Raw genomic sequence first — 8658 nt, 5'->3', positions numbered from 1 at the left:
TATTGTTGGAATAAGCTGAAAATCCATTATTCAAATGAGAATGATTATGAATATTGCTTTAAAGGCAATGCTCAAAGAAGGCCAACAAGGCAGAGTCAATACTGTACCAAGAACACTGAACAGAGCTCTTGGTAGACCAGAAAACAATGACATGAAATGTATTTTTTTTTCTTCATCAGAAGGTCCTGTGCAATTTAATTTAAACCAAACAGTTTACAGAAATATCTGTATTCCCTGATTACTGTGGTCATGAACAACTACATACATTTTCATTTTTGCAATTTTTTTCTATGAGATCAGAGTTTAATCAAGTAAACTACCTCAACTTTGTGTTTGATCCAGAGCCTCGTCACTATGACACTCTACAAGACTGCGATTCGTGCTGGACGCTGCTGTTCTCTATGTGTCCAACATTTGCTGTTCTCTCCTCTCTCCTTTCATCTCTTTTGGTTTATCGCCTTTGTCAGAAAACAGGTAACTACTGTATATGTCACTTTTTATGTTTAACTTTTTGCTTTTAATAGTTCAGAAATAATAATTAATATTTAATCTACAAGATGAATTTTGAATCACACAGAAACCTGGATTCAGATAAGCTCTCTGCTTGTAATTTATTATGTGAGTTTGGCTGTAACATGGTGTGATGATCCTTTATTTATTTCTGCAGTTAAAGAACCTCAGATTGATGAGCAAACAGCTGACACTAGAGGTCAAATAAGACTGAATCAGGTAATTTACAGTACTTTTATGAATTCTAGTTTGTGGGGGTTTTGTTGTTTCATACTACACTCATCTTTTCATTTTTGCCAATAAGTGAACATATGTTACACTTACAGATGAGACACATGATATTAAAATAAATTTTAAAGTTTTTGACAATAGTTCATAATGAATCATATAGTTAGTATTAAATATGCACATGGTCATGATTCTAAATAACAAATGTCAAATCATAGGGTGAAGATGTGTGTTATGCTGCGCTGGAAATCCGTCAGACATTGCAGAGACCAAAGAAGAAGAAAACTGCAAGTTCTGACTTCAGCACTTATTCTGCCATCAATACTTCTAGAGTGTAAAGAGTCACAAGAAGTTGTATAATGAATTAATTAGTGATGATACATTGAGACTATTCTGTAATTTAGCTTGGAGTTAAGCAACAGTCATTACAATCAATAACTGACCTGTAAGAAAATGTGTATGTATAAACTAGCCTATTTTTTGTGAAGGTTGAAAGCAATTGTTTGTTTGGAAAAGTTCATACTAAACTCTACTTTTTGTGTCAATTCTCCAATGAGGATAAATATACAGTAACTGTTGTTTTGCTGTATTATTTAGTAGTTCATGAAGTCATCAGTGCTTCCACTGTGTACTTCCACTTCAACTGTTTCTGATTGTTTCTAATTGTTTTGGACTTTCCTCTGTTAGTGGCCTGAACCACATTTATATGAATTCATTCATGTGTTCATTTGTTCATTCATTCTTCCAAGAATATACATGCTTTTATCTCATCAAGCCTGGATTACTGTAACAGTCTTTTTTACATGTCTAAATAGAAAAACTGTCTCTTATTGACGTAAATGTTATCTTTGCACAGTTACTAGCATAACTGACTGTCAGGGACATCTGTCTCCACCACAGCCTGCTGAAGGTATCAAACGGCTTCATTTTGCAGGGTTCATTGTAGATGTTGAGAACACAGATCATTCTTCAAGTCACACATACACACAAACCACACATGACAGAAAAGCTTCTGGTCTGTTTTGTTTTTTTCCTCTTGATCATTACATTATACTAACTCATAAATGCTTTAAAATGGTTCACATTACAATGGTATACAGTAAATCTCCACTGAGTGTTGTTAAGGCAGATACTATACAACAAAGCCAGAATGTAGCAGCTCTGCAGCCACCACAGCTACATTTAGATGTACAGTGTATTTCTGACTATGTCACAGAGTGACCACAACATAACTTCATCAGTGACACCTTCTGCACTGTTTAAACACTACGCGTTCATGTAGGATGGATGATTTTTTTGATAAATACAATATGAATTTTCACTTGTTCACACATTAATTAACAACTGCTTTTTCAGAGACACTTAGGAATGGTATAGTCTACACAGGAGCACTTTCACTTGAAGGGTTTTGTTGAAACAAACAGAGGAGGGTAAAGAAATGGTGATGGTGTTATCTCTGAACAGATAGTCACATTAGCTGCATGTGAAACTCTCCTGACCTCTAGTGGAGATGGTAAGTATTGAATCAGTAAAAGGTACCAGAGGAGGTTTGACCCCACGTTGTCTACATCACTCTAAACTAGATGACAAGGGGTCATCTTGATTCTAAATTGTATATTATCTTCATTGTTAATTTAATACAGTTGCTGCAACTTTGTATTAAAACAAATATTTACATTGTACTGTTTTGACCAGAAAATCCAAATCAGTGGAGAGATAAAATGATGAGAAGAATTCCACAGATTCTTACCTGGAATTAGAAAATATTGAGCAAAGTAAAACATGTGACAATGTACTTGAATATGAAAACATCTAAATGCTCTCAGCCAGAAAAAAAACAGAAATGTTTTGTTCTCATGAAGACATAAACCTCTACACTTCACAGTGTATCCTGTATGTGGTGAGCAGAGTGATTTTTAAACAACAGAGCAGGTTGCCGAGCAGATCACACCTTATGTGCACACCACCACAGACATGACCACCGTATAGTTGAGCACAAACAGAGGTATGCACTGTATTAGTTCAGAATGAGTAAGTTGTTAGTTGTTAGTTGTTGTAAGTTATGACCATGCAGCTCATGTCCAAATAGTGGTTTCTGATCCATGCAGATGATTTTCAATAAAGAGGAGTTCAAATGTAGCCCTTGAAATAAGTAAGGCTGACAGGAAACCCACACTGACAAACAGCCCCTCATGCAACAGCAAACTGCAACATGCAGATGGACTAAAGCTGCAATGTAGTGGTCTGCTGAAGATGTTGGTGCACGTCCTTACTGTGTCTTTTTCTTGTTTCAATTTTGTTTGTATATTTGTTAGTTCTTACTTTGAATATTTACTAAAATTAAATTGAAGAGATCAAATAAAACATGCTTTATATAAGTTTTCTGTAAAAATGTTTATGAAGTGTTCACATGGTACTGATCTGCACTGACTAAAAGAAAGTGGTCTGCTGTTTACTGTAGGTGTGAATGCTGCTAAAGTATTTTTAGCTACAGGAAAAGCCAAACACTGTTTACCCTCATGGCCTATAGTGTCTCCAGTAAGTCCTCCAAATTAAACAACAAAATACACTGTTGGTCCAGAGTGACACATAAAAATTTTTTTGATCTATTTTCTGCTCCTATCAACAGTAATCAGGGGGACATCAATTGTCCATGCCATACAAAATTAAAATTATTACTGTCTTTGGGGTTAAGAGACCTTCATTGTCATGGGTACAATCATAACTAAATGGTCAAGATTAGGGGATGATAGTGGATATGGTTTAATAAAAAAATCACAGAGCTGATTTGCATTTGGAAACATGGTATAAACAGCAATCTGCTATATTAGGGCCACTAGGCTTCTTTCATTTGAATGTAAACATGTTGTTTTGGAGGACTTGCATAAACTACTGATCCTGTCTTTTTCTTGTGAGGACCGTGTCGTTAGATATGTTAAATAATACACCAAAAAGACAACCAGAAGAGGTTTGAGTCAAAAGACAATCTACACAACATGATTCTGTATTATCTACATTATAAACAGATGGAACTTTATATTATGACCAATAATTGTTTTGCAGCATCAGTTCTTAACTATAGACTGTATATAAAGATGGACGTAGCAAGGTATAACATTGACCATTGGTTTGCATTGGAGCCAGGCTGAAGCACATAGTTGCAGTCTATGGTCGGCGCCATCTTTTCTGTTTGGAGCCAGGACCTTCCAAATAAAGAGTGCAGGGTGTTGCCTTTCATGTTCTGGAAGCGTGCCCCGCTACCTCGGCCCAAAGCGAACACAGAGTGTTGCACAGTTAGGCTAACATTAACAACTTAAGCTAAATTGTGCTAACAGGACAGCTATTATAATCAAATAACATTAAACTTACCGAAAATTTTGCAACAATAGTCCAACTCAGAGAGAGTCGGAGAGCAGCAGGCGAGCAACTGTCAATCAATATCCACACAGCAGACATCGCTGCCCTTCAAATCTTAATAACGGATCAATAATTTTAAAAATGACCACCAGCACACTTATTAAAGGGTCTGAATTTAGCGATTTAGATTTGTTTGACATTTGTTGAGAATGACTCTTTGAAAAATTTGGCTTAGTATTTCTACAGAGATGTTGAGACCTGTGTGAGAACAATGTTGTCTTAAGCCAAGTCAGTTTTATTAATATAGTGCCAAATCACATTGGAAGTTTAATCTCACACAGAGTCTGCCCTCTACTGGACTCCACTCTACTGGGTAATTCTCTCCTCCAATCACACGCACAAAATTGCCCACTGAAATTTGTATTTACATAATCGGCCAGTCAGGATTCGCCTACTAATTTGTTATGTCTTATACACTACATAAGCAGCATCTCACTGCTGCTTCACCATCCTTCTTAATTCAGCAACAGCGAATCTGCTCATTGATCTTACCTCTACATGGATGGAGTTGCCGCTCCATAACGCTTGTCACTCATCGTGTCCTGGCTTCTTAGCCGATACAAAATCAATGCAACTCTATAGTGTGGGTGTGAATGGTCAGAATGTGTGTGGGAACATGGTTAAGAAAACAGTCCTGATGAATAAATTATTGAGCAAAGTAAAAGATGTGACAATGTACTTGAATATGAAAACACCTGCTCTCAGCCAGAGACAAAACAGAAATTTTTTGTTCTCATTAAGACATGAACATCTGTTTCACTCTTCACAGTGTATCCTGTATGTGGTGAACAGAGTGCTTTTTAAACAACAAAGCAGGTTGCTGAGCAGATCACACTTTACATGCACACCACCACAGACATGACCACCGTATACTTGAGCACAAACAGAGATATGCACTGTATTAGTTCAGAATGAGTAAGTTGTTTGTTGTTAGTTGTTATAAGTTATGATGATGCAGCTCATGTCCAAATAGTGGTTTCTGATCCATGCAGTTAAAAGGGTTTCATCAAGGGTCCAGATGTTTTTCAATAAAGAGGAGTTCAAACTTTTAAACAAAATAAATTCAATAAAAAACAGTAGTATTTACATCTACTGTGACATTACCCCAAAACATTCTTCCTAAAGACTTTACAGCCTTTTAGCTTGATATTATCAATTTAATGCAAACATAAGCAGAAAATAGTGTTTCACTCCCTCTAGTCTAACAATACTACTGCTGTACAGTGCACTATATATCTGTGTCCTCATGTTTTTATACCTTTGCTTAATCAGAAGGTCTATTCGTTGTCTCTGTACATCAGTATATTCATACGTATAAAATGCACTTCTGTATTGGCTCCTCAGTTGGAATTTGCAGTGTGGTTGTTTTTATCAGGTACTTTTCTTCAAGTGTCTTCTGAAGAAATATTTTAAATCTTAACATCAATGCAAAAACCAACACTTACCATTGCTGCATGTTTTTCTAGTTGTTCTCTTAGGTAATTATTTTGATATTACATTTTGAAGATTGCATTACAATTGGTCCCATTTTGAGAATTAACTCATCAGTAACCTGCATCTTTTATAACGTGAAATGTTGCACTGTAACATTTCAACCTGCTTTAATTGTTGTGTTTGTATTCCAGGAGTTGTTTCCTGCAGTCATGATGGGATCTCTGGATCAGTGTTGGAGGTTACAGTCAGACCAGGAGACAACATCACTCTGTACTGTGACTGCAAAACATCATCTGGAGTATACGTAGTGTGGTACAGGAACTGTTCTCATGAGAACCAGCCTTCTCTTGTTCTGAGAACAAAATTTGAGCACAGAGACACAACAGACATAGACTATACAAACATTCTGAATCCATTCACTCGTTTTCATTTGGTGAAGAACAAATCCTCTGACTCCTACGACCTGCTGATCATGAACATCAGTGACTCAGATGAGGGCCTCTACTACTGTGGAACTGAACAGCCCATGGTGGAGGATAAGACAACAATTTCTTTCAGAGATGTTTACACTTATGGAAATGCCACAAGGATCGTAGTCAGTAAGTAGTCTCATCTGATTTCTCTATATGTGTGAATTATCTACACAGTAAATCTAACCATTTGACCAACTAACCACCACACAGGAAGAAATTGTGGGCTTACATTAATGTGGACATTTGAAAAATAAAAAGTAATTAAGCCTTCATGGTGTTGCCAAATCTGATCTGAATGGATCTGAAGTGTTAGGAATCATGATAAATGTAAAGCCAATATCTTCTATGTTTTTGTTTTTGTTTTTTTTTTATGCAGAGTGACTTTTGAGATAATTTTCCATTTACAAAAAAACCCAAAAAAGCTTCACTCATTGTTGACATTTGCAAGCCTAATAACTCATAATAAAGACGTCAGCCAAATTAGAATGATTGTAGATGTGATTCTGGTTGTTTCTGTATCTTAAAGGCAATTCTGAATTTAGGCCAAAGTGAAAAAGTCATGTAAGGATTTTGTTTCTACAAATGTGTGCACTTTTATTATGGATGGAGCAGGAAAACCTTCATGATGCTAAATCCAACATAGAATATTGCATATATGACAGACAGGTGGCAAATTCAAGGAAAAACCGATACAGGCCTGAATGCTTTATCCCTACAGTGAGGGGATCTGGTGGCTCTGTTATGCTTTGGGGGGAATTTTGCAGGCATGGTTTGGGTACATTTGTCCCCTTAGAGTGAAGAGTCACTGCTTATCAGTGCAAAGTTATTCTGAGTCATCACCTTCATCCTATGATGAAACATTTCTATCCTGATGGGAATGGTCTCTTCCAGGATGACAGTGCCCCAATTCACAGGGCATGAGGGGTCACTGAATGGTTTGATGAGTATGAAAATGATGTGAATCATATGCTATGGCCCTCACAGTCACCAGATCTCAACCCAATTGAACACCTATGGGAGATTTTGGACCGACGTGTTAGACAGCGTTCTGCACCACCATCATCTAAACACCAAATGAGGTAATATCTTTTGGAAGAATGGTGTTCCTCAGCCTTGGCATTTTTTCTACAAGTCTCTGAAACTTGTCTGGAGGGAGACACATGTATTGATTTGCAGTGACCCTTCTTTCTAATGGGGCAAGTGGACCCGAACCATGCCAGAAAAATGCCCCCCACAACATAACAGAGCCACCAGATCTCCTCACTGTGGGGGTCAATCATTCAGGCCTGTACCAGTTTTTCCTATAATTTGTCACCCGTCTGTATATATATATGTATATGTGTGTGAGTGTGTGTGTGTGTGTGTTAGGATGCCTGTCAATCTGTGTCAGTCCTTGATTGTCTGCAGTGTGGGAGATGGTTTCCCATAGCTGACGATGGTTGTTAAGGCCTTTTCACATTGTTCTTCAGGTAGCCAAGATGTTGTATCCAATTGAGACTGACTAAGACATGGGTATTCCCCTGTCCCCTGGCACTTCTGGCCTTTAGTGACACAACTTCTCTGGCGCATTGGGGAAAATACTTTGAAACTGTTAAGAGTGGAGATACAAGCAATTCTCCACTTTTGTGGAAAATTGGACCCTACACTACAAGCTACTCAGAAAAAGTAGCTAAACAAGGTATTTCACATCAAGAAACATCCACTGAGAAGTGGCATAATAACCACATGTACGTGTAATTTAGTACACCACAAAAAGAAATGTTGGAGTTGAATGAATGGTCAGCTTCGTAGTTGGTCAGGAGTCAGTCTCCTTTACTCTCTGCTCCATTCTATGCATTTCCTTCTGCAGGTAAGGTCAATTAGTCAGACATATAGAGCCACTGAGTGCCAAAAAGCCCTACTGCTTTAAAGAACCATGTTCCGTACAATCACTTTTCAATTAATTTAATGATATTTTAAAAGTCATTCAACCCCAACTTTTTTGTGGTGTACTACATTACATGTACATCTGATTATGCCACCTCTCAGTAGATGACTCTAGATGTGAAGTACTTTGTTTAGCTACTTTTTCTGAGTAGTGTTGGGTGCAATTTTCAACAAAAGTAGAGAGTTGCTTGTACCTCCACTCTTAACAGTTTCAAAGTATCTTCCTAAACACTCCAGAGAAGCTGCATCACCAAAGGCCAGTAGTGTGTGGCACACATTTAACCCAGGACAGAGGAATACCCATGTCTCAGTCAGCCTGAATTGGATACATTTTGGCTATGAGAAGTTAGCAACCCTGAAACCCAAAGTGAAAAGGCCTAACAATCATCGTCAGGAAACCATCCCCCACACTGCAGACAATCAAGGACTGACACAGATTGACAGACACAGATTCACACCCCTCATCACCCCTCCAAAAACGGAGGCAAGGAGTAAAAAACTTCAGTAGAGCCAATACCTTATGGACACTTATGTTGCAGTAGTTTGACATTGGGCTTTTGGGGATTAATCCATCCTCTAGCTGATTTATCCCTTGTATCTCTGACAATCTAATTAATCTTAATTTCTCACACCCCCTTAAATTGTTGTTCCCAGGCAGCATTTCTACTTG

General features: G+C 37.6%; 1 long non-coding RNA gene across 1 annotated transcript; it reads left to right on the top strand.

Annotated features, from left to right (window-relative positions):
• The first annotated feature begins 352 nt into the window (after positions 1-352).
• LOC137193377 (uncharacterized) lies at positions 353-1525 on the top strand. Its single transcript, XR_010930794.1, has 3 exons — positions 353-474; positions 668-729; positions 957-1525. It is a non-coding gene; the product is annotated as an uncharacterized lncRNA (long non-coding RNA).
• Positions 1526-8658: the final 7133 nt, after the last annotated feature.

This window comes from Thunnus thynnus, chromosome 12 (assembly GCF_963924715.1).
Source record: "Thunnus thynnus chromosome 12, fThuThy2.1, whole genome shotgun sequence".
NCBI classification, from domain to species: Eukaryota; Metazoa; Chordata; class Actinopteri; order Scombriformes; family Scombridae; genus Thunnus; species Thunnus thynnus.
Note: the sequence above shows the minus strand (reverse complement) of the source record. Positions and strands in the feature narration are given on the sequence as shown.